The following is a 27590-nucleotide window of genomic DNA, read 5'->3' as shown; positions in this document are numbered from 1 at the left end:
ATTCTAGGTAAAGAAAATGACTGCTTGATGCTTAGTGAGTGAATATGGATATGCTTAACAAGTCAGGAAAAATTGCCTAGTGGTTAATGACTTTTTCTGAAGTTTGAGGACTTGAGTTCTGCTCCCAGAGGATGATAACTCTGATATTGTACCCTGTGACCTCCACATGTACACTGTGATGAATACACATACACAATGCACATGACCCCCTTCAATGAATTTCAAAATATAAAGAAAGATATGCTAAGTAGAGGAAGACAGATCATCATGGACTTACACCCTCTTGTTCTAAGAGAAAAACTCTTGAAGCCACTACCAATAATGAATCTAGATGCTATCTACAAGGACTCCTCAATTTGAAAGAGAGAAGGGAGTAGAGACGGGGCAATTGATAGAAAAAAACAGAAAGGGAAAAAGAAACAAAGGAAACAATGATATAAGGAAGTAATGGAGGTAGAAATGTCTTACTGTGAGCAGAAAAGTAGCTAAGGTGGAGACACTGTGTCCCTTATTAATTCATCCTAATTGGATGCCAATCAATTTCAGAATTGTAAGGCTGAGACTGTTGGCTCCTTCATTTCAAGATTCTTCCATATTTTGATAGAGAAGAGATGGCTAGATGACGGACTCCAGTGTTGGATGCGTTCAGGTAGTTTGGTGATGTCTTGAAACAGAACCTTTGATTTTCAGTGGCTTAGTACCATCCATGCATAGACCACAAGGCGTGTACCCATCATGTCCAGTACAGAAACTTTTTTGTGATCACTTAGAGTCCCCAGCTGATGAAGCAGCTTATGGAATACTGAATCCTGAACAGAGTTGTAAATTGCACAAAATTCTTGGTTTTCCATCTGAAATGACATATACCCATTTATTTTCATGTTAACATGAAATGCAAAAAAAATGATCTCACCTAATTTTAAGAAGATGGAGAAAGACCAACTAACATAGGAGGCACTGTAGGAGGATCACATGCATCTAAGTAACAGTAATATGTGATACTTCCATTGTCCCTGTCAGAAAGCGAAGACCATACCAGGCAGAGGGCACTGTGCATCCATGTTAGCTTGGTTAATTATTAAGTAACATTGTTCTTGGGAATGGTACTCAACAGGACTCATTTCCCACATAATACAGTAGGCCCGTCAGTGAAATAATGAGTTGAATGCAAAAGGATTATTTACAAAGCAGCCAAGTAATAAGATGAGATGGCAAGTCTTAAATCTACCTTCAAAACCAGAGCAGAGGGTTATTGTGTGCAATTTTCCTGGGAAGACACATGCAAACATCTACTAACCGTAGAGGGGAAATCAAGACAGACAATACTAAATAGTTCTTATCAAAGTTCAAGGTGATAACTTAGTTTGTCAATAAACTTATTGGGGTTGCTTATAAGTTTGTGGGTAGAAGTGACAGGTTAGATAACCTATGCCACTTTTAGTGATGAGACATAGAACCTTCATCCCTGAAACTCCCCTCATGACATGTTGGCAACTCAACATGTCATGAAGAGTATCCTCTGGGCAGCTTAGTATCTAATAATCTGAGAGCATTTCTGCCTGCTCTCTTCTGTCCATCAATTGCTTATTGCTTCCCTAACCTGGAGGATTCTGTATCACATCAAATTCAGGACCTTCTTGAGAATTGTGAAGTGTTTATTTGCTGAATCTCATGAGCTTCCCCTTTTTCCTGGAAGGGATGTCTCAACTTAGAAATTCTGATTCTTAAGGAGCCTACTTCCAAGAGACATTGTTTCAAATCTTAGGAAATTGATGTACAACAGTTGTTTAATGTCATTTGAAGAAGGATGCTCTAAGTCAGTGGAAAATGTGTTTGGACATAAGGAGAAGTGATCTGGGCATGGACACAACCATATCTTTCCATGAGACATTTGAATAAAAAAAACAATGATACAAGCATTATCTGAGGACAATGTGTTATTTTTCTCATTGAGGTTGCAAAGTACCTTACAGAAGCAACTCAAGGAAGGAGAAGCACCTCAGGGGGTTAGTCCATCATGACAAGGAAGCCATGGTAACTGAAACTGCGTGCTGTGGTCAGTGGTGGTAGAAGTTTGCCATATATATAGTTTGCTCTCATTCCATGGGCCCAGTAGCAGAGAACTCAGAACAGGATCTCTGAGCAGATACTACTTTCAAGCCCAGTCCCACTTATATGCAAAGGTCCTACAAGTTCCACAAGCTGTCAAAATAACCCTCTGGAGATACAGTGCTCAAGCACATGAGCTCATGTGTGGTATTTAATATGCAATGCAAACTATAAAAATAGTTTTCAACTCTCCTGTCAGAGCAATCAGCCATCAGAAAGGCTGCAGTGAAACATCTGTAAACTCAGCCAGTTTGAACTAGACAAAAGTGACCTCCACATTCCTGAGAAACAGCTAGGCAACAGTTACCATCATAAACCCACAAGTTATTACCTACAAGGAGGTTAGTGGTAGGCTAATAACATGTTGCCTAGTTACCTGATTTCCAAAACTAGTGACTTTTTATTTATATATGATTAAATTGTTACTTTCTGTATATGAATGTTTTGCCTGCATGCATGTTTGTAAACCATGTCTGTGGTGTGTAGTGCCCATGAAGAACAGTAAAAAGACATCTGGTCCAGTGGAACTGGAGTTACAGATAGTTGATGACCACAATCTTGGTAATAGAAAAGGAATCTCTACAGAGGAGTAAGTTTTCTTAACACTGTAAAGAGCCATCACACACACATAACACTGATCATCTCTACAGTCTTTAAAATTAGTAATTCCAAAAGCACATAACTAAAAGCATATGCAGAAAACTACGTTTGGAGGATGTGTTGGATTTCCCTTCACTCTGAATAGCTAAGACCTGTATTTTCCATTTTCCTTCATAGGTAATGGGAGCTTTGGACATAGTTCCTGCTGCCAACATTAGAAGAAGATATTAGGAGAGCTTCAAAGAATGCTCTATAATGTCGTCACAGGCTCATGCCTTTCCTCACCCCTCTTAGAAAGTCTTTATGATGCTGCATGCTACAAAAGAGCCATTCTACAGCTGAGGGTCATGGTAAGCCTAAAATAGCCATGAGTCTGTGGTGCTTACTCACTAGTCCTGGCTCACCCACATTGCCAATATTCATTGCATGAGAAAAGCAAATATCAGGCCCAGTGAAATGGCTCTTCAGATAAAGACACCTGCTGCCAAGCCTTCAGCCTAAAGATCCAAGTTCAATTCCCAGGACCATCAAGGTGAAAGGAGAAAATGGACTCTTGCAAGCTGCCCTCTGACTTTAGACCGACAGTTTGGGACCTGTTAATTTTTCTCACCTGATGACCCCCCCCTTAGCACTGTAGTCAAAGAACATTGTTTTCCTCCTGTGACTGACTTGACTTACTTTCCATATTTTCCAGTTTTATTGTGATTTAGGCTTCCAAGTGTTGCTCTTTTAAGGTCTGTAAAGAACTGTGATAGACTTTTGATGGGAATTTCATAAGATGGCCAATTTTACTATGTCAATCCTGCTGATACACAAGTATAGAAGATAGTCCCATCTTCTGATATCTTCTCCAATGTCTTTCTTCAACAACTTGAAATTCTTGTCACACAGGTTTTTAACTTGCTTAGAGATACCCCAAAATATTTTATAACATTTGTGGCTATTGTGAAGAGTATTGTTTCCCTAATTTCTTTCTCAGCCCACTTATTGTTTGCATATAGGTGGGCTACTGATTTTTTTAGTTAATTTTATACCCAGCCACTTCTCCGAAGGTGTTTATCAACTGTAAGGAGTTCTCTGGTAGAAATTTTGGGGTCATATATATATATTGATTTCTTACTTTACAATTTTCATTACCTTGATTGCCTTACATTATCTTACTGCTCTAGCTAAAACTTCAGATACTATGCCAAATAGATATGGAGAAAGTAGGCAGCCTTGTCTTGTGTCTGATTTCAGTAGAATTGCTTTAAGTTTCTCTCCACTTATATATAGTGTTTTGGTATGCCTCTTGTATCCCTGCCCTCTCTGAGAATTTTATAATGAAAGGATGTTGGATTTTGTCAAAGGCTTTTCCAGCATCTTATAGAATGATCAAGTTTTTTTTTCTTTCATTTTGTTTTATAGTGGATTAAACCGACAGATTTTCATATGGTGACACATCCCTGCATCTGTGGAATTAAGCCTATTTGACCATGGTGGATGATCTTTTTGGTGTGTTCTTGGATTTGATTTGCAAGATAGCCAAAACAATACTGTATAAGAAAAGAACTTCTGGAGGTATCACCAACCCTGATTTCAAACAGTACTATAGAGCAATAGTAAAAAAAAATGCATGGTATTGTCATAAAAAGACAGGTTGATTAATGGAATTGAAGGCACAGAAGTAAATCCACACACCTATGGACACTTGGCTTTTTTTTTACAAAGAAGCCAAAATTAGACAATGGAAAATAGCATCTTCAACAAATGGTGATGTTCTAACTGGATGTCTACATGTAGATGAACACAAATAGATCTGTATCTATCATCCTGCACAAAACTCAAGTCCAAGTGGATCAAAGACCTCAAAATAAATCCAGATACACTGAGAAAATTGGGGAATAGCCTTATACACATTGGTACAGTAGAAAATTTCCTGAACAGAACACAGTGGAATAGACACTATGATCAATAACTAACAAATGATGCTTCAGGAAACTGAAAAGCTTCCATATGGCAAAGGACATTGTCACAATAACAAAATGACATCCCACAAAATGGGAAAAGACTTTCACCAACCCCACATCCAACAGAGGTCTAATATCCAAAATATAAAGAACTCAAGAAATAAACATAAAAAAAACAAATAAGCCAATTAAAAAATGGGACACAGATCTAAACAGAGAATTCTCAACAGAGGAATCTCAAATGGTCAAGAATCACTTAAAGAAATACAACATCCTTAGCTTTCAGGGAAATGTAAATCAACATGACACAGAGATTCCATCTTATACCGGTCAGAATGCCTAAACTCAAAAACACAGTGACAGCTCATGCTCGAGAGGATGTGGAGCAAGGGAAGCACTCCTCCATTGCTGGTGGGAAGTCAAACTTGTACAGCCACTTTGAAATCAACATGGTGGTTTCTGAGAAAATTGGGAATCTATCTACCTTAAGACCCAGCTACACCATTCCTGGGCATATACCCAAAAGACACTCAACCATACCACAAGAACAGCAAGACAACTATGACCATAGCAGCTTTATTAATAATATCCAGAAACTGGAAACAACCTTGATATCCATCAACCAAGGAACAAGCAAAGAAAATGTGGTGCATTTACACAATGGGAACATTACTCAATTATTAAAACCAATGACATCAGGAAATTGTTGGAAAATGAATGGAACTAGAAAAGATCATCCTCTGTGGGGTGACCAGACCTAGAAAGACAAAGAAGGATGGCTCAAGGAGAGATACATGAATTTCACTGTCAATTGGAAGTATAGTGGACATTGCCAGTAGAAGAGGGAAGGGGCCTAGAAGGAGAAATGGGGGTGGAAACAGGAGAGATCAGGTGTATGGAGGATAGAGGGGCAGAGTACTGAGAGAGATGACTGGAATCTGGGTGCACTGAGCTAGAAACCTAAAGCAATGAAAACTTCCAGAGATCTATGAGGGTAACCCTAGCAATAGGAGATATAGAAATTGAACAGGCCATCTCCTGAACCAGGCAAGATTTCCAGTGGAGGGTCTGAGACACCAAGCCAGTCACAAACCCTTTGACCTACGATTCATCCTGTCTACAAGATGTACAGGATAAAGATGATTCAGGGATTGTGGGAGGGACCAACTAATGACTAGCACAGGTGGAGACCCATACCCTGAGAGGGTGCTTACCCAGAGAGTAAGAGAGGGACAGGACCCAGAGGCAGGATATCCCAGAAACCTAGGATAGAACCAAAAGGAATGCCAAAATGTCAGTAAAATTATCCTAATATTTTTTCTATACTTACAGATTGATACCTAACCAGAGAGGCTTCACCCAGTCACTGATGGAAACAGATGAAGCCAACAGTCAACAATTAGGCAAATCTCAGGAAGAGGGGGAGGGAAGAGTGTAGGACCCGGTAGTAGCAAGGGAACCACAGAAAACCCACAGAACCATCTAACCTGGGCTTACAGGTGCTCATAGAGACTGAACTGATAACCAGGAAGCCTGCACGGGACTGCCCTAGGCCCTCTGCATACATGTTACAGTTGTGTAGCTTGGTCTTAATACGAAACTCCTAACAGGGAGAGCAGGGGCTCTCTCTGACTCTGGTGCCTGCTGTTGGGATTGTTTCCTTCTACCAGATTGCCTCATCCAGCCTTAATAGAAGAGGAGGTACCTAGTCTCACTGCATGGATATCAGCAGCCATGGGAGGCCTGCCTGTATCTGAAGAGAAACAGTGGAGGAGGAGAGGATGGGGTGAGGTGGGGGAAGCAGGAAGTGTGAGGGGGGCTGGGAAGAGGTGAGGGAGGGGAAATTTTGGGACATAAATACAAACATGAAACAAACAAAAATCCAATGAAAAATCTGAGCATTGCATCCACTTTCCAGTGTGCTCATGATTCTGAGCCAGCTTCCTCGTTAGGATGATTGTAGTTTGTCACAGGATTTTACATATCATCCTCTAAGCACCTTCCCTCTTGTCACCTCAGATGCCACCTCATGTACACCTGTCTTCACTGCACAACTTCTGCAAAAGCCACTGATACATAAGGCAGATATGGACCTCTGACACTGGGTGGATTTCTGAAAACACAGGTGAATTCTTAAAACAGGAAGGATCAATGAAGAAGCCCACGGTAGTCAGGCAAAGATGAGCTTCTGAAGCTAACAGCAGGGGAAATAGCTGACTGCAACGAGAATCCATCTGCTTTTGTGTGTTCAGTACTTTCAAATGTGCCGATGACTTTTTTCCCCTGCTTGTGCGTCTCCACATTGAATCCCTTTTTAAAACACATGTGAAGTCTGGTCCAACCCCAATGCTTCGAGAACAGCAGCAGCTGCACACTTTCTTCCAAGTACAGAACCATTACCCTATCTCCATCTTGTTTTGCTTTGTTTTAGTTTAGTTTGGGTGTTTTTAGTTTCTGGGGTTTTTCTTAGTTTGTTTTTATGCTGAAGATAGAATTGCGGGCCTCATATTCCACCAAGCCGTGTGCCCAGCCCATTTTTTTTTCTAATGCTTCCCATCTACTTTTCTTTTCTTGTTGGTGGCAGAGTCCTCCACAAAGGAAATGCCTGAATTACTTCTGAGTGAAGGGGTGGGAAATGGAAGAATAAAAATGTCCAGCAATAATAGCTGTGTTTCTGAAAGCATGTGTGCACAGAGGATGAGAGAGGAAGCCAGCGCACTAGGAGATAAAGGCTTCTAATGGAAGCCAGAAAGGCTGAGAAAGGGGAACACAGCAAGACAGGGGCTATGTCTTCAACGTTTGTCACATACTAGCATGAAAATGTAGCCGCATGTCCTGTCTGTTTTAAGAAAAGAAAAATAAAAGCTGATTTCAGTGTTTTCCTGGGGGAAAGAAAGAGGTACAGTCATGTTCTCTCCCTGATGACCTTGGTGGCTTTATTGTTGCTATGTGCATATTACAGGCATAACCAATCAAAATAGATCCTACTCAAAATAATATGGGTTGCTACTAATAAAATCTTGAGTTGAAATTGTCTCAGAAAAGGTGTCTCATATAAGGTGAGTGGGCACTTTTGTACCTCAAAATTTCATTCCCAGAAGTGAAGCCCAGTTACATCAATTCTAGAAAGATCCAAGTGTCCAGAATTCATTTTGCTTTTGTATAGTGAAGAGAGGACTTTATTTCAACAACACTGTGCTTTGTTTTATTTTATTTTTATTATATGGAATTCTGTGAGGAAGCAAGTATGTGATGCTCGGGGTATTGTCTAAAGCTGCAGAAGGCAAGTGCTCACTGTGACAGCAATAGCAGTTTAAGATTCGTTTCGGATCAGGGAACAGGGAGAGGGCTCCATGGGCAGAGCGCTTATAATAAGATGAGGACCTAAATTCTAATCCTAAAGTCCGAGTAAATGCTCCAATCTCAGTGTAAGAGCCTACCTCAAAAAATGCACGGGATGATAAAGGAAGCCACACACTGTTAACTTCCAGCCTCCCTCTGGGTACACACGGTCAAATGCACCTGCATAGTCTGTACGAATATCAATCAGTTTGAGCCCAAAGAAGAGGCATGAACTTAGTTTGATTAAGTCTTCGGTGTGGTGGAGAAAACCACATCATATAATTTTAATCTAATGGTCCCAGGAGAGTGGCACTCCTGGGTTACCATAAGAAGGTGCAAATTGTCTCTGTAGAAGGTTATTTTCATCCTAGGCCTCAACAGACTGCACAGAGAGAATTTCAATAGTCTGCTGCTACTTATGATAAATTGCAAGGGAGCATGATTCTAAGGAGAAGAGAAACTCATGGAGATAACAATACATGAGTCTATCTTCCTCTTCCGTATGGAAAAGCCTGTTTGAAGCTGACTGAGGCTCTGAGCATCCTCCCAGAACTGAGACCAAAGAAAATAGAATGCTAGAAGCTACTCTATGCTTTCCCTAGAGATTAGGGAGGACTGAACAGCAAGAATAAAAGTCAATTATTCAAACACTGTAGAAATAGATCAGATCTATCCTCTATTAACCTGCCTGCCCTGTTTTTCACTGTCTGGCAAAAAGACAGTGGGCATCCTCTGGAGGGAAATGATGTCATGGAGACTACCAGTTAATTCTGTAACTTTTTTAGCACAATCTAATGAAAAGATGTACAAGAAGACAAAAGCTGGGCAATAACGAAGACAAATAAATTATATGAGGGGATTCACAGAGAAAAAGAGCAAGAAAAGAAGAGTAAAGGACAGCATAGGACATAAAAAAGCAAATAAATGTAGATGAATGTCAATCAAGACTCCAGGTTAGGACACCCAGCTAGCAAACTAATGATACAATAGGAGATGTGTAAGCTAATTTAGTGATCAACAGAATCTCTGCAGTAGGCCTTCCAGCCAGAAACCTCTCTCTGCTCTACCCTGAGGCAGGGGGCATTTTGTAGATACAAGCAGGTTTAGAAAGACTACACACATTCCATATCAGAATTTGTAGGACTAGTCCTCCCAAACTGCACATTTTTGTACCAAGGCACTCTGTTGCAGACTGGTACTTAAGACAAACTGTTGAGCCCAGGGAGGCACTGGTACTGTGAAAGTGTTTGCTATACAAATAGGAAGACCAGGGTTCAGGTCCCCAGCACCTGAGGAAAAAGCCAAGAGAGACAGTGCATGTCTTTTGCCCCATTGTTAGGGGGTGGGTTTAGGTGGATCACTGAAGCTCTTGGGCAAGCATACCTCAAAGTATGGTGATAATTAAATGAATTCATACGCATGTGTCACCTCGTGATAGGAAAAATAGTAAATGTCTTATGAATAGCATTTTATGAGGAACAAATGCTAATATTTACTAAAAAAGAAAGTTGGAGTTTTAAACATGAATTTCTACCACAGACACTTTAATCATCACTAATTTCAATAATGAAAATTACCTCTAAGTCAAGTTCTATGTCAACTCCCAGAGCAGAAAACTTTCTCCTGACTCACACTCATTCTTAGTAGAGTACAGCTTCTTGGATTCCCTGTAAAGGTTTCTTTGTATAACAAATGTACTTAATAGTGCTAATAGCTATCCTTATTCCCTCTGGCAATTAAACACCTAGGTATAAAGTAGCTCACTGTGGCCAATGAGATTGCACATCATGAAGACTTGCTAGTGTGACTCACTGTAGTGATTGCGAAGAGAAGAGTTCTACACAGCCGTCGTAGATCTGCACCCAGCTCCATTTCCAGCTGTCACAGCACCTTGGCTTGGGGTGCATTGCATCTGTTAGGAGCTTCATTTCCTAGAGCTCTCTTGTGCTAACTTCCTTTCTCTGGTTAGCATTTGCCAGTAAGAGTGCCACTGCACAACCATACAGAAGTAGGTTAGAGAAGGAAATTCTATTCTGGGACGGCAGGCAGACATCATAGCCTCACAGTTTTCTCCATAAATTCCCACATGACAGTTTGTCACGTCCTTGGCCTTTTCTGGAAACTCAACAGTTACAACCACTTTCTGGCCCATTCAGGGACATCCTTGAAGGAAGGGATTTAGACTGAACCATCAGTAGCAGTTCTTATGACCTCCCGAGAGCTGTCCCACCTGATCTCCACTCACAGAGGACTGTCAGTATCCATGCTCTTCTTCCTTTATTGCTACAATAAGATTGACTCTCTTTTATTGACTAGGCCAAGACAAAATAGCTTAAAATTAGAAAACTAGGAATAGTAGGGCTGTCCCGGTTCTGACAAAAGATTAATAAAATGTATAAATGTCTTTAAACAAATTTATTACTTTAAGCTCTTTCATTTTAAGATCAGAAACAAGATAACAATGTGTGTTATTACTGATACCATTTTTAAAATTGGCCAAGAAATTAAATGATTTAGAGAGATTACAGGTGAAGAGAAAAAGTAATAATGACGTCCAATGATAAAAACATTTATATTAAAAATGGTAACCTAAAAATTGTATGAAGTGATAAAAGTGATAGACTGCATTTATGAATGAAAACTCATATTGCCTTAAACCACCAGTAACCAGCTAGAAGCTGTAATTTTAATATGATGCATCATTCAAACAGAAACAACTTACTCTCCATACGTGAAAGCATAATCAAAAATAGTATATAACTGGTGTAATGCCCTTGGGATAAAAGGGTGGAAATGGTGTCTGGCTCTGCTGACTTGAGTTGTCATCCTAGCTCAGCTACTCTCATAGAAGAGAGCAGGAATTCGAGGACCGAAGTAGGGTGAAAAATGCCTACTTGGTTTCTTTCCAGCATTAGATAGGCCTTGTCTACTTGTAGCCTATTGTGTGAACATCATCAAAAGGCTGGTGCTGTGCACTCTAGCCACAAGCAAACATGGCGGGTTCCAACGGTTCCCTGGACAGATGGAAGATGGGAGGTTTCTTGCCAGGGACCATGAGTACTTGTTACATTTTGTCTTCTATTTTCATTTGGATATTTTTATTTATTTTTTATTTTTAAATTTAAATTAGAAACAAGGTTGCTTCACATGTCAAGCCCAGGTCCCTCTCCTCCCTTTCCCTCCCCTCCTCCCACCAACCCCCCCCAACACCCTCTCTTTTCCCCAGGGAGGGTGAGGCCCTCCATGGGGTGTCCATAGTCTGTCATTTCATCCAGGGCAGGGCCTAGACCCTCCCCAATGGACTTTGTGTGCCCATCCCACAATGAGGGATATTTTTATTTTTAAAATGGAAATGGAGTTACGCCAGTTCCCCTTCATTTCAATTTTCTTTAATTACTACAAAGACCTTGGGTAATCTGCATTATAGTCTCAGAAGAACCAAATAACTTGCTTAAGGTTGTGAAAATGGAGCTGTAAGGGTAAAGCCCATTCTGACACCATAGAAACAGTGTTTTCTTTCTTTCTTTTTTATTCTATTTACTTATTATGTACACAGTGTTCCTTATGCATGTATGTCTGCATGCCAGAAGAGGGCATCAGATCTCATTATAGATGGTTGTGAGCCACCATGTGGTTTCTGGGAATTGAACTCAGGACCCCTGGAGGAACCAGTGCTCTTAACCTCTGAGCATCTCTCCAGTCATTGGTGAATAGTTATAGACAACACCATTACAAAAATCTAATAAAAGGTGTTTTTCTTATAGCCATGCACTAATGATCAGAGAGACGTGGTCGTGGGGTCGATTCATGTCCTGAGATATAAACTTCAGTGTTGCGTAGGAAAGTTTGTACCTTAAAGGAGCCCAGCCAGGGAAATTTCTATGGGTTATTAATCCTTCCCAAAGTCTACCCTTCCAACATTTATTCTATAATTAGAGCAGAAAAGTGACAAATAGTTAATGAAACCCTCCTACATGAAAAGAATAAGGGAATAAACTAAATAGTACTCTGAGTCAAAATTTAGTTTCCAATTTCATACTGAGGAGAATATTTTCTGTTCAGTCAAGAGTAAAGTCTACTCTAACATCTAATTACCCATTAAGCTATCTTGTTAAGGACATAAATTAACATTTGCACTCAAAATGTTTATGGAATTGAAGAGTATGATTAAAGAGTGCACTTTTCTTTCAGGGACTCTCTAACTTCATACCTTACTGGCACCCTGACCTTGGTTTTCCATCCTCCAGAACTACAAAAGAACAAATGCTTGCTCCTTAGTCATGGGCTGGTTTCATTATGACCGCTGGCTGAGATAAATGAAAAGCAGCTGACTGAGAGACTGAAGCTTCTATGCACCTGCTAAGGGATTGCTTGCTTGTTTGTTTGCCTGCTTGATCAATTGATTAGAAGGCAAGGGTAAGAGAATGATAAATAACGAGGCATCCGTCCTCATTAAACTTAAGTTACAGTCTAATAGAATTTCAAGTTTCTGCATACAAAACAAATGAAGCAGCTCTTGTGACGTCTTGAGGGACATCTCTAGGTGTTTTTCTTGACAGTTGACCCTGCAATTGTAGGAGTCAAAAGTCTGTGCAGACTTAAGTCTTTCTTTATTCTTTCCTCCATTAACTCACCAATTTGTATGTTCATTCATTAGTTCATTCATTCACTCATTCATTAATTCACCAAGAATTATTCATTGCTATCTTAGATGTGCCAATTACTTTGTCAGCAAAGTGAAGCTGAAAAGAACACAGCAATCCAGCTCATCTGCCCAGGCTCTCATAGGACCAGTTTCATTTATCGTTTGTAAACAGATTAGTAACAGTGTCTTGCCTGTTTGTTAAGGTCAAGTGTAGTGTCTATTAATATCGGCTTAACTAACAGACTAATCATTAATCTTGCGGAGAGCTTGCTATTGACTGAAACATGAGTGTCTTCAAAAATCTTGGATATAGATTCATTTTCCTAAGGTTTAAACACTAAGTAATTGAATAGATTCTATCTGACTTCTCTAGATGTTAGAAGGATGGATGGACACAGACATTTTGGTAAAGTCATTAGTCCTCGCATCTTTTTCACAGAAAGTTCCAAACACCCTTGACTCCTTCAGTGACTTCATCTTTCCTGGGAAAGCTGTGTGTTTCCACCAGACACTTCAAATCCATTGTAGCTTAGTATAAATAGTAAATTCTCTAGTGTGTCTCCTGAAAGATACAGTGAACACAACTATTCCTGTAGATCGTATGTAGTTGCTTTAGTAACTTCCTTTTCTTGATTTTAGTTTCAAATGTAAATCTACGGGTTTGACTATATTAAATCCTCCATATGAGCTGGAATTCACACATTTGATTCATCTTTCTGTGACTGGAAGATTTAACCCAGCCAGGATATTCGCAGACTCTGTCCCACTGCAAGACACATCATTTTAGCTTGCCCATATTTGTCCCTTATGACCCTTTCTTGTCTCCCACCTCCCACTGGTTTCTCCTGAAACAGTCTTCCCTCTATTTTCATGTAAAACATTTTTCTTAAAGTCTAGATTCTACATACAAATTGCTCCTCCTCTATTTTATTCTCTTGCTGTGCCCTGCATGATGATCAATGTGTCTTAAACATATAAGTGCCAGGAGTGATGTGAAGGGCAGGATGGATGTTAGTAATGAAAGGCTTGGTTCAAATTCAAGTTTTTTATACAATTTCTTTGCCTTTGTATTTTATTTTTGTAAAATGTATTATAAAAATTAACACATACACACACACACACACACACACACACACACACCAAAAAGTGAATAGACTCACACACATCTATATATCTCAACAAACTTCTACACAGTTAGAATAGGTATTTGGAACAGAAACTGTGGGGCTTTGAACTATAAAGATAGTTGTTTTTCTAGGTGTAACCTGGTCCCAAATTTGAGATTTTTATTTTCATTTTTTCTTGAATAAAATCTCAGAATGATGCTGCTGGTTCAGAGGTAGTTCTACCCTTAATTTATTGTGGCATCTCCACATGGTTTCCATAGTGACTGAACCATCTTTCTCCTCTCTCGGCAGCATATCAAGACTCCAGTTTCTCTTCATCCTCACCAACATTCATTAATTTTTCCTATTCTGAAAAATAATCACCCTACAAAGCATAATATGATGTCTCATTGTACTTCTACTCATGTTTTCCCTGACAATTGATGAAACGGATTTTACATGAAATTCTAAGATATTGGCTTCTTGATAGTTAGGTCTTCTCGCTTACCAAATAACTTTGGTATCTGATATATGGATAGAATAGGGTTTGTGTAAAGACAACTGAACCATTACAAAGCCATTTAGAACTTATCTGTTGATCTGATTGGCAGAGTTGGAAAATGATCCGAACATATGTGACACTGTGTCTTTAATGATGACACTACTGGATTGTATTGCAAAGTGCTTAAAGGTGTCACAGAAAACATGCTTGGATGGTGTATGAAGATCTTCTGGAGAGGACTGATATGGGAGACAGTAAACTAAGAAGGTAAGTTCACCCCGAATATTGCATTGGACCCAGAACGAGGCCCTAAAAGCACTTCTCTAAGCCACCGTGCTGCTGCTGCTACAACCACACATGGATGTACTAGCTTCCTGAGCCTTTCAACATGGACTCACTCCGGTGGTTCCTAGGGAGGGACCTGGGCCTTTAGCCTCTGACTAAGGCTACATCATTGATCCCTCCTCCTCTGAGGACTCCAATATAATAGTCTGAGCAGTTAACAGTTTCTCTAACTGTTGGCCCTTGTGGGCCTATCTAGGTTCCAAACCCATCCAGCAACTCTCTTCTTTAAGTACGTCATGTTAAATGTAAGCACTGAGTCCTCGAGAATCCTGAGAATCCTCTCAGCATTACATGAATCAACTGATACATTTGTAGATTAGTCTAAAAATAGGGAGAAGATGCCTCAAAGCCAGCCATGGTGGCATGCTCCTTTGATCCCTGTACTCGGGGTGGGGTGAGGGTTGCTGAAGCAAGGTGATTACTCTGAATTCAGGGCCATTCTGGAATATAGAGCAACACAGTGAGTTCAAAGCCAGCATTTCAAAACACAAAGAAAAAGCATGCCACTTGAATCCCATCTATCAGATTCTCTTAAGTTTCACGACATTGTTGAGAAGGGCAAGGCATACACTGGTTGTTTATGTCACTCACTGGAGGTAAACTCTAGGATGACTGCACTGAGCCATGATGTCCCTGGGGCTAATCTGGCATGATTATTCATGAACTCAACAGAAGTTTCTGGTTTTTCTGAAAAATTATTTTGAATTGTGCCTTCTGGGAACCTGGCATGTGGGAGGAAGCAACCGATTGCGAATAGCCTAGCATGTGTTGCAAAGAAACATGGCCATTGAAATGTCTTTCCTTCGTGATAGCCAAGGGCAACATGTAAAAATATTAAAGCCAAACATCTCTGCAGAAGGTGGTGATCACATGGCTGTATATTGCATATCTATTGATTTAGAAATCTCTGGATTTGATGGATTTTTCTTTATTTTCTGTCCTTCTTTCCTTTCTTTGCTTTAAAATCGTTTGAGTGTGAGTGTGTGTGTGTGTGTGTGTGTGTGTGTGTGTGTGTGTGTGTGTATTTGTGGAGGTGACAGGACAAAGACTTGCATGAGTCACTTGTCTTGGTTCCACCAGATGGATCCTGGGGATTGAGCTAAGGTGATACAAGAAACAAAGAGCCATCATTCATCTCAATGGCTCCCTTGTAACTAAGGTGGCTTAGCAATGGGGAAATCTAGAAGGTTGCATTCAAACTGCACAGATGGTGTTTATTAGTAAGGCTGCTAAAGATCATTGGAGGCTCCCGATTTGGAGAAAAAAACTGAGAACCTAAGGCTGTGATGTGTGATCAGTTTGGCACAGGACATCAAAAACGCCTGCCCAGAACATATCTCACATCTTTCCTTGAAATGTTGCACTTAATAGGGGCCATGGTGCCTCACTTTCAAATTTGTAGCAATGCCTGCCAAGAAAACCTCATAAACTTGTGAGTAATGTGTGAGAGCAGAGAGGAAGACTTGGCCCTCAGCATGCCCTTTGTGAGTAGGAAATCAGTCCATCGGCATTCATAAATGGCTGTGGAAGAGCAAAAGTAGCCACTTGGAAAAGATGGACTGAGGTTCCATAGCCAAGACCCACCATTAGGATTAATTCAATGGCCATGTGACTTCCAGAACCCCTAAATGGATCTAAAGCAAACCCAGTGTTGCCAAGTGTTCATTTACTGCTGCTCTCAACAAGGAATTTTAAATGACCTGCAATCCCTGAACTGTTCAGCTCTGGAATGTCACCCAGCTTAATCATCATTCACTTTACAAAAAAAAAGAATGTAATAAAAGCCAGGGGTGAAAGCAATGTAGACTGCATAGTTTTTGACTACTGCTGCTAGAGTAATTAGAGGAGGTTTCAGTCCCCTTCTGCAAGCACCTCTGACAAGAGGATACACTCACAGTTGCAAGTTCCTGGACCACAGACAGCTCTTGTGATTTAGCTACACCTTGATCCTCAAGTGCATTAAAACGAGTAATTTCCAAGTAAATCAGAAGGGGGGGGGGATTCCATCCCTTTTGGTGATTTAAGAATGTAAATTTGGAGGCCGGTACTTTAATGTTCTCTTACTTTACCTGACAGGCAGATGAAGGATCAAAAAAAAATCTCACTAGTTTGTAATGAACCAGTAACATAAAAGTATGTTGAGGAGAAACATAGGTCTTACTATAAAATTATCGAACTTCAAATTTTAGCATAGCTACCATTTATCTAAAACAGAAAATACTTTTCTGCCTTTATTTTTGTTTTATACTAGGATAATGAATAAAATTCATTGTCACTAATGGCTTTCTGGCTTTTATTTAATTTCTAGGGTAAATTATTCATTGTGCAAAGAAATACAGAGAAAATAGATGTATTCTATTACACCTAATTTTGAACTGCTATTTTTTGCCAAGAGGGATATACAATTCTTTTGAAAATGTTAGTCTCAAAACATGTAGCTATAAAGCAAATTATTTTAAATGAATTGGGTACATTATACAAGTTTAACTATTTTTAAAAAATTAACAGATACATCGCTCTGAACTGAAGTAGGGAAACCAACACTTCTGAGTGGCTACTACTGTATGCTTTTTAGACAGACTTCTGCTCGCATATCAACTGTGTAACCAGTAAAGTTAAGACAGCTAAGTCTGGGTTTCCTCATCTTAAAAATCAAGCAATAGTTCTTTCTTAGAAGGTTTGTAAGCACATTTTTAAAAGAATGCTGCGCAGAGAATTTTCCACATGGTAATTTTCCAATATTGGCCTTCTATGGATTGGAAATCACTAAGAGCAGAAATGCAGAAGATAATCAGGAAGCCGGACCAGTTCAGTCAGGAGCTGGGGTTGGCCTGAGATGGGGAAAGAGTGGAAGTGAGGAAATATGGGTGTGCTTGAGAGAGATGCATGAATTAACATTACAGGGCTCAGTGCTTGAGAGAGATGTCTGAATAGACATTACAGGCTCAAAGCTTAGTTGGATATGGGCTTCATTACTAAGGATCTGAAATACCATAAAACAATTCTTGGAAGGCTGGGCGCACAGGGAAGTAGCTGTCCCTCTGGCATAATCAGGTAAACAGGCCAGCTTCCCAGCCTGTGTTCCAGAGCCTGCAGATCACCTGGGAACTGTACAGAGCTCCCAATCCCGGCGGGAGCATCAGGTAAACAGGCCAGCTTCCCGGCCTGTGTTCCAGAGCCTGCAGATCGCCTGGGAACTGCACAGAGCTCCCAATCCCGGCGGGAGCCAAGCACCCCAGACTCCAGATCTTCTCTCCCACCAACGAGTCCAGGAAACTAGAGAAGGCTGGGAGCATAGGGAAGTAGCTGTCCCTCTGGCATCATCAGGTAAACAGGCCAGCTTCCTGGTCTGTGTTCCAGAGCCTGCAGATCGCCTGGGAACTGCACAGAGCTCCCAATCCCGGTGGGAGCATCAGGTAAACAGGCCAGCTTCCTGGCCTGTGTTCCAGAGCCTGCAGATCGCCTGGGAACTGCACAGAGTTCCCAATCCCGGCGGGAGCCAAGCGCCCCAGACTCCAGATCTTCTCTTCCACCAAAGAGACCAGGAAACTACAGGAGCCAGGGAGACCAGGGGAGTAGCAGTTCCGGATCAGGTACAACAGGACCCAGCATAGGGTCCAGGGGACCAGGTAGGAGGCTAAGCGCCCCAGATTCCTGTTCTTCTTCTCTACCCACGGACCAGCATTTGGACAAGGCATAGAAGAACCACCAGATTACTGGACTTACTAGCACCCACCAAAAGGGAACTCTGGTCCCCAGACCAGGAAGGGGCTCTTTCTGCACCCACTAGAAGAAGAGATGGGAAAGAGACAATACAAAAATACAGTCAGCAACAGAAAAACAAATATGACACCGCCAGATTCTAGAGACTCCACACCAGCAAGACCCCAATATTCCAACGCGAAGGAAGCAGAAGAGAACGACCTTAAAAGCACTTTCATGAAAATGATAGAGGCCCTAAAAGAGGATATTGGAAAATCCCTCAAAGAAATGGAAGAAAAAACAAACCAAAAAATGCAAGAATTGGAAGAAAAAAGAAACCAAAAAAGGCACGAAATGGAAGAAGAAATGAAGCAAAAAATGCAAGAAATGGAAGAAAAAGCAAAGCAAAAAATGCAAGAATTAGAAGAAGAAACATACCAAATAAGGCAGGAAATGGAAGAAGAAACAAAGCAAAAAATGCAAGAAATGGTAGAAAAAACAAAGCAAAAAATGAAAAAATGGAGGAAGAAACAAACCAAAAAAGGCAGGAAATGGAAGAAGAAACAAAGCACAAAATCCAAGAAATGGAACAAAAAGCAAACCAAAAAATGCAAGAAATGGAAGAAAGAACAAACCAAAAAATTCATAAAAGGCAACAAACGGACGAACAGATAAACAGAAAATTGCAAGAAGCAATGCAAACGCTGCAAGGGTTGAAAACTGAAATAGAGACACTAAAAAAAACACAATCTGTAGAAAGGCAGAAAATAGAAAAGCTGGACAAACAGTCAGGCACTACCAATACAAGCATTACCAACAGAATAGAAGAGATGGAAGAGAGAATCTCAAGTGTTGAAGATACATTAGGAGAAATGGATTTATCAACCAAAGAAAACCTTAAATCCAACAAATCCTTAACACAAAACATCCAGGAATTATGGGACACCATGAAAAGACCAAACCTAAGAATAATAGGCATAGAAGAAGGAGAAGAAATCCACCTCAAAGGGGCAGAAGGCATATTCAACAAAATCATAGAAGAAAACTTTCCCAACCTTAAGAAAGACATGCCAATGAAGGTATAAGAAGCCTACAGAACACCAAATAGAGTGGACCACAAAAAAAAATCCCCTCGCCACATAATAATCAAGACCCCAAACATACAGAATAAAGAAAGAATATTAAGAGCAGCTAAGGAAAAAGGTCAAGTAACATATAAAGGCAGACCTATCAGAATTACACCTGATTTCTCCATGGAAACTCTGAAAGCCAGAAGGTCCTGGATAGATATTCTACCTACACTAAGAGACCATGGATGCCAGCCCAGACTACTATACCCGGCAAAGCTCTCAATCACTATAGACGGAGAAAACAAGATATTCCATGACAAAACTAGATTCAACCAATATGTGTCCACTAACCCAGCCCTACAGAAAATTTTGGAAGGAAAACTCCAACCCAAGGAAGCTAACTACAACCAGAAAAACATAAGCATTAGAGAATCCCCTCTCTACCAACAGCCAAAAGAACAAAGGGGTGAAATTCCACCCATAATTCCACCACCACCAACCACCGCAAATCGAAGAAGGATGAGCAATCAATGGTCATTAATATCCCTCAATATTAACGGCCTTAACTCACCCATAAAAAGACACAGACTAGCAGAATGGATTCGAAGACAGAACCCTTCCTTCTGCTGCATACAAGAAACACACCTCACCCTCAAAGACAGACATTACTTGAGAGTTAAAGGTTGGGAAAAAATTTTTCAATCAAATGGACCCAAGAAACAAGCAGGGGTAGCAATCCTAATATCTAACAAACTAGACTTTAAAATAAAATCAATCAAAAGAGATGAAGGAGGTCATTACATACTCATCACAGGTGAAACCCACCAAGATGAAGTGTCTATCCTGAACATCTATGCCCCCAATACAAAGGCATCCACATTCGTTAAAGAAACATTATTAGAACTTAAATCTCATCTAAAGCCCCACACAGTTATAGTGGGAGATTTCAACACACCACTCTCACCACTAGACAAGAATACCAGACAGAAACTCAACAAAGAAGCAAAGGGTCTAATAGAAGTAATGACCCAACTGGGATTAACAGATATCTATAGAACATTTCATCCACATAAAAAAGAATATACCTTCTTCTCACCACCACATGGAACCTTCTCAAAAATCGACCACATACTTGGCAACATATCAAACCTCAGCAGCTACAAAAAAATTGGAATAACTCCATGCATCTTATCAGACCACCATGCCTTAAAATTAGAATTCAACAACAACACAAATTGCAGAAAACCTACAAACTCATGGAAATTGAATAATGCTCAACTGCACCATCCCTGGGTCAAAGAGGAAATAAAAAAAGAAATTAAAGACTTCCTCGAATTGAATGAGAATGAAGACACAACATACCCAAACCTATGGGACACTTTGAAAGCAGTGCTACGGGGGAAGTTCATAGCACTAAGTGCTCACATGAAGAAACAGGAAAACAGTTATACCAGAGAATTAACATCACAGCTAAAAGCTCTAGAACACAAAGAAGCAAACTCCCCCAGGAGGAGTAGACGCCAGGAAATAATCAAATTGAGGGCTGAAATCAACAAAGTAGAAACCAGGAAAACAATACAAAGAATCAATGCAATGAAGAGTTGGTTCTTTGAGAAAATCAACAAGATAGACAAACCTTTGTCCAAACTTACCAAACAGCAGAGAGTGAACACGCAAATTAACAAAATCAGAAATGAAAAGGGGGACATAACAACAGACTCTGAGGAAATCCAGAGAATCATTAGGTCATACTTTGAAAACCTGTACTCCACAAAATTCGAAAATTTAAAGGAAATGGATGACTTCCTGGACAGCTATCATTTGCCAAAACTAAATCAAGAACAGATAAGCAATTTAAATAGACCTATAACCCCTATGGAAATAGAAGCTGTCATCAAAAGTCTCCCAACCAAAAAAACTCCAGGTCCAGATGGCCTCAGTGCAGAATTCTACCACAAATTCAAAGAACAGCTTATACCAATTCTTCTCAAAGTGTTCCACACAATAGAAGCAGAAGGGTCTTTGCCAAACTCTTTCTATGAGGCTTCAATAACCTTGATCCCCAAGCCACACAAAGATATAACCAAGAAAGAGAACTTCAGACCAATATCCCTCATGAACATTGATGCAAAAATACTCAATAAAATGCTGGCAAATCGGATCCAAGAACACATCAAAACAATCATTCACCACGATCAAGTAGGTTTCATCCCAGGGATGCAGGGATGGTTCAACATACGAAAATCCATCAACGTAATCCACCATATAAACAAGCTGAAAAACAAAAATCACATGATCATCTCACTAGATGCTGAAAAAGCCTTTGACAAAATCCAACACCCCTTCATGATAAAGGTCTTGGAGAGATCTGGGATAACAGGGACATACTTAAACATAATAAAAGCCATATACAGTAAACCAACAGCCAACATCAAACTAAATGGACAGAAACAATGCAATTCCTCTAAAATCAGGAACAAAACAAGGCTGTCCACTCTCTCCATACCTTTTCAACATGGTACTTGAAGTTCTAGCTATAGCCATACGACAACAAAGGGGGATCAAGGGGATACAAATTGGGAAGGAAGAAGTCAAACTTTCACTGTTTGCAGACAATATGATAGTTTACATCAATGACCCAAAGAACTCTACCAGGGAACTCTTACAGCTGATTAACACCTTCAGCAAAGTGGCAGGTTACAAGATCAACTCAAGAAAGTCAGTAGCCCTACTATATACAGATGATAAAGGGCTGAAAGAGAAATCAGAGAAACATCACCCTTTACAATTGCCACAAACAACATAAAATACCTTGGGGTAACGCTAACCAAACAAGTGAAAGACCTGTATCGTAAGAACTTTGAATCTTTAAAGAAAGAAATTAAAGAAGCCCTCAGAAAATGGAAAGATCTCCCATGCTCTTGGATAGGTAGGATCAATGTAGTAAAAATGGCAATCCTGCCAAAAGCAATCTACAGATTCAATGCTATCCCCATTAAAATCCCAGCACAATTCTTCACAGACCTTGAAAGAACAATAATCAATTTTGTATGGAAAAACAAAAGACCCAGGATAGCCAAAACAACCCTGTTCAACAAGGCAACGTCCGGAGGCATCACTATCCCTGACCTCAAGCTCTATTATAGAGCTATAGTCCTGAAAACAGCTTGGTATTGGCACAAAAATAGACAGGCAGACCAATGGAATCGAATTGAAAATCCGGGTATTAACCCACACACGTACGAACATCTGATCTTTGACAAAGAAGCTAAAAATATACAATGGAATAAAGAAAGCATCTTCAACAAATGGTGCTGGCATAATTGGAGACTGGCATGTAGAAAAATGCGGATCGATCCATGTTTATCGCCATGCACAAAACTTAAGTCCAAATGGATCAAAGACCTCAACATAAATCCAGCCACACTGAACCTCTTAGAAGAGAAAGTGGGTGGTACCCTTGAACGAATTGGTACAGGAGACAGCTTCCTGAACATAACACCAGTAGCACAGACAGTGAGATCAACAATTAATAAATGGGACCTACTGAAACTGAGAAGCTTCTGTAAGGCAAAGGACACAGTCAGCAAGACAAAAAGGCAGCCCACAGAATGGGAAAAAATATTCACTAATCCCACATCTGACAGAGGTATGATCTCCAAAATTTACAAAGAACTCAAGAAGCAAGTCTCCAAAACAGCAAAGGACCCAATTAAGAAGTGGGCTGCAGAACTAAATAGAGAGTTTTCAATAGAGGAGTCTAAAATGGCTGAGAGGCACTTGAGAAAGTGCTCAACATCCTTAGCCATCCGGGAAATGCAAATCAAAGCAACTCTGAGATACCATCTCACTCCTGTCAGAATGGCTAAAATCAAAAACACCAATGACAATTTATGCTGGAGAGGATGTGGTGAAAGGGGGACACTCCTCCATTGCTGGTGGGAGTGCCAACTGGTTCAGCCACTTTGGAAAGCATATGGAGATTCCTCAGAAAAATGGGAATAAACCTACCACAAGACCCAGCAACTGCACTCTTAGGCATATATCCAAAAGATGCCCATTCATATAACAAAGATGTCTGTTCCACTATGTTCATAGCAGCTTTATTTGTAATAGCCAGAACTTGGAAGCAACCTAGATGTCCCTCACCCGAAGAATGGATAGAGAAAATGTGGTACATCTACACAATGGAGTACTATTCAGCAGAAAAAAATAATGGAATCATGAGATTCGCAGGCAAATGGATGACACTAGAAGAAACCATCCTGAGTGAGGTAACCCAGTCACAAAAAGAGAAACATGGCATGTACTCTCTCATATATGGATTTTAGACATAGATCTGGGGAGTGCCAGCCTACAATCCTATTGCCAGAGAGTCTGGGAAACAGAAACTTCATTTACTGGCTGGTTAAGTACTGAGCTGAACTCAAGAAAGCCAGTATCAGAGAGGGAGGACTGATGATCAAAGGGATTAAGACTGGGCTGGTTGAACCCCCAGAAACAGCTGACCAGACAAAGGTTAACTCTTGAATCCCAGGCATCAGCCTGGGAATCCAGCATGGGACTGATCAAGACCCCCTGAATCTGGGTGTCAGTGAGGAGGCCTAGGTAATCTATTGAGCCTTGGACAGCAGATCAGTACCCATCCCAAGTATACACACGGTCTCTGGACTCCCATAGAACAATGTGAGGTGCACTCTCACCCTGAACTCTTGGGGAAGGGTCTAGGCCCTGCCCTATATGAAATGACAGACTATGGACACCCCCATGGAGGGCCTCACCCTCCCTGGGGGAATGAGGGGATAACGGGGGGGGATGGGGGGAGGGCACGGGAGGAGGGGAGGGAAAGGGAGAGGGACCTCATACTGACTTGTGAAGCAACCTTGCTTCTTATCTAAATTTAAAATGGAAAATAAAAAAAATATTAATAAAAAAAACAAAAAAAACAATTCTTGGTGCCCTTATTTTTCATCATTTTAGATATCTATTTCGTGTTTTACTTTTAGCTGAAGACCTTGTTGCTGAGTCACTAAGAAAATAGAAGCAATCATAAAAAAGACTGAACTGCTCAAACTACACCTGCCTACTCACCCCCTTCATCCATCCACACCCACATTCTCCATCATCCTGCTGTTGCTGTGGTGACTACACAGGCCATCTCCAGCTAGGCTTTCAATATGTGCACTTCCCTCCTCCCTGTCAATTAGCACCCTCATTCTCATTAGTATGCAAAGATGTTATTTATTTTGTCTACCTAAAAAAACAACAAACACATACACATACCACACACACACACCACACACACACATACACACACACAAACCACACACACGAACAACAACAAAAACCTTGTGGTCTCATTTTTCCTCATAGTTAACATTCTACACTGTGATTTCCTTGGTTTTAAATGAAACTCTCCAGTAGTATTCATCTAGTACATCTACTCCAATCAGACATGCACCAAACTATAAAACACCATAATGAGAAAGGTTGCTTATACACAGATGTGGATGTCAGGCTGAGAACCTGAGAGAGAACCTTAAAGAAATGTGAAACCATTAGTCATAGTAGATCACACAAAATGCTGTTACAAAAAAAGGCAATCTAATCTTTCCAGGCAGATGGGCTCTGATTGACTTGCTATATAATAAAGTTGCTAGCAATTTATTGGGGAGATGAGCATCATTGGTGTGAAAATTATAAGCACTACTGTTTTCATTATGTCAGGCTTATGAGTCTTTATGATTCATAACCATCTCAGAAAGCCAAAACTATGTTGCATCAGTATTATTTGCAAAGGAAACATACATGCCCCTATCCTTTTAGAATCAGCACAAATATAAAAAACAATAAATATAGCATCAGTCATTTTAAAAGGAAAATTCAGAACCTATGGATGGAGGATTGAAGGGAAGGGAGGGGAGAGGGGTTTAGAACAACCGATTTCCTGTAACTATCTGTCCTAGTAAGACTGTGTCTCACCTCAAACAGATGAAGGCAGACCATATCACAGTATATGAAGTAAAATGAAAAGAGATTGATTAAGCTAAGTAAGTTTGAGACCAGAGTTATAAATGTCACATAAATAAATGTGCTGGAAGAACACATTTTATCTGAGAAAATAATGATTTTAATAAGACAACCTGTAAAACACTTGTTTGTGGTTATAGACCCCATGAAGAGATACACTTTGATTTTACTAGGGATTGAAATACCTGTTTATAAATCAAATATGTGTCGAAAATGATGACTTTGTTAAATGAATTGGAGTGCATTATCCTTCAAGAAAATGAATTTATTCATAATATATCACAACTGCTGTATTTAGAGAAGTATTGTTATCTGGGTTTGAATGATATCAAGGACCTCATTGTGAGAAAATGGAAATGTTCATATATCTTTTAAAAATAATATTTAATACAGCGAGCCTGATTTTAGAAGAAGCAACAAATATGTGCTAGAACGTGTTCTATTAAAATAATAACAAATTTTACTCTGAACTCTACAGTGACAGTACCAGTATTGTCAGCCTTTCAAACCAGTAGTTAATATATTATCTTGGGTTGATAAAACATTTTCTTCTGTGTTCAGATTATATGGGCACAGAGAACACACTAAGAACAGTAATGAAAATCATCCAAAATAGTGAATTTAAAATTTTCTGTTCCTCATGGAACAGCCCAATAATATTTGCTTCCTGTCATCTCAATATTTGTCTCTTCCTCCAACAACCACATCACTTAAACATTGAGACTCGCATCCACAAAATGATGGTTTTTGGGATGGGACTATCTGAAATAGGACTAGGTCTTCAGGTACAGACCTCAAGTCCTTCTGACAGTCACAGTGTTCTGAAGGAGCCTGAGGGAGCTTGTTCACTCCTTTGAGAAAGGAGTGAAAAGATATGTAGACACCTGTCCAGACACCAGAGTTGTGGGTGCTTTGGGTGCCGCCTTCCAGCCCATAGGACTGTGATATATCAATATTCACTGGGTATACATCACTAACTCATGATATTTTGGGATAATAACCCTTGAAGTCTAAAACAATGTGCATACCATGACCCCTATGTGCACACTATTCATCTGCTGTCTGTTTAGGGCTGCATCATCTCATACTGAATAAATTAATACTCTGTGTCTGTCCAGCACTAGAACAGAGCTAATGTAAGCTGAGATACACTGTGAAAAAAATCAGCCACACCAAATTTTGAAGACATTATTGTATTGTAAGGAGAATGCAAAATATCTCACTAAGGATTTCTGGAGTTCTAACCAGACTGGAGAGAGCAGGAAAGAACATCCCTCCCACTACTAGAACAAAAAGGGTGTTGGAATAAGTTCAAATAGATGAGTCATTTTATGGTCAGGGAACTGAGGCTGCAGAGCCTAAATAATGAGAAGAAAGAGCCTGCATGGACAGAAAGGACTGAGCTCTCCCTCAGAAGATGCCCCAACAAGAAGCAGTCAGCTGACTTAACTGGAGAGTAGGAAGAAGGTTCTACGTTGGCTGGCAGGACAATTCAGAATTCATGAGAGCTTCAGAAATATTACAGTCCCCGGGTTATCCATGAAAGGACCACAGAGCAAGAAGAAAATGCTGATTTAAGTATAAACCTAAGAAGAGGAGAGCAATGCCCCTGAAGGAAGACCAGGGAGCAAGTACCACTTGAGCCCTCTTTCCTCTAAGGTTTCAGTTAGAAAAGTAGCATGTGGCAGAAAGGGACACCAACACTTCCTTCCTTAGAAGTGCTGATGAGGGAGGAAAACTGACTCCCGAAGAAGGAACAGGCATAAGTGGTGGGATCACACAGTCGGGAAATGGACAGAAGAGCTGGGAGGGCCTCATCTGACAGCCAGAAATGTGTTACCTGCCTAGGCTGGTACCTGTCTTCACCAACATGATGCTGGGGGAAAGGAATTTCCCCTGGACATCATGTGGCTGTTGGCCATCATGGTACAGGTTGCTATGATGACCTAAGGAATGTTTGATCCCTTGTTCATGACAAGAACAAGTAAAAAGAACAATTTAATGATATGTAAGTCTGTGATGATGGCAATTGGGCTGCTAACACTCTCTATTTGAAGGGAGAGCTAGGGGACTCTCACCTGGGATTGTAGCTACTTCTTCCTCTTAGCCACGGAGCTGCATATATGAGGTACTGAATGGACTATGTAGGAGGCAGAATGTTAACTGGAGGCAGGGTTCTGTGATACAGCT

At 40.3% G+C, this 27590-nt stretch overlaps 1 long non-coding RNA gene across 1 annotated transcript; it reads right to left on the bottom strand.

The window, feature by feature from the left end:
* Nucleotides 1–416: 416 nt before the first annotated feature.
* LOC121142233 lies at nt 417–27546 on the bottom strand. Its single transcript, XR_005879215.1, has 3 exons — nt 27479–27546; nt 5873–5921; nt 417–851 (listed from the first exon to the last, which is right to left on the bottom strand). It is a non-coding gene; the product is annotated as an uncharacterized LOC121142233 (long non-coding RNA).
* Between the last annotated feature and the right edge of the window lie 44 nt (nt 27547–27590).

This window comes from Mesocricetus auratus, unplaced genomic scaffold (genome assembly GCF_017639785.1).
Source record: "Mesocricetus auratus isolate SY011 unplaced genomic scaffold, BCM_Maur_2.0 Super-Scaffold_100009, whole genome shotgun sequence".
Lineage (NCBI taxonomy): Eukaryota > Metazoa > Chordata > Mammalia > Rodentia > Cricetidae > Mesocricetus > Mesocricetus auratus.
This window is presented reverse-complemented; position numbering and strand designations above follow the sequence as displayed.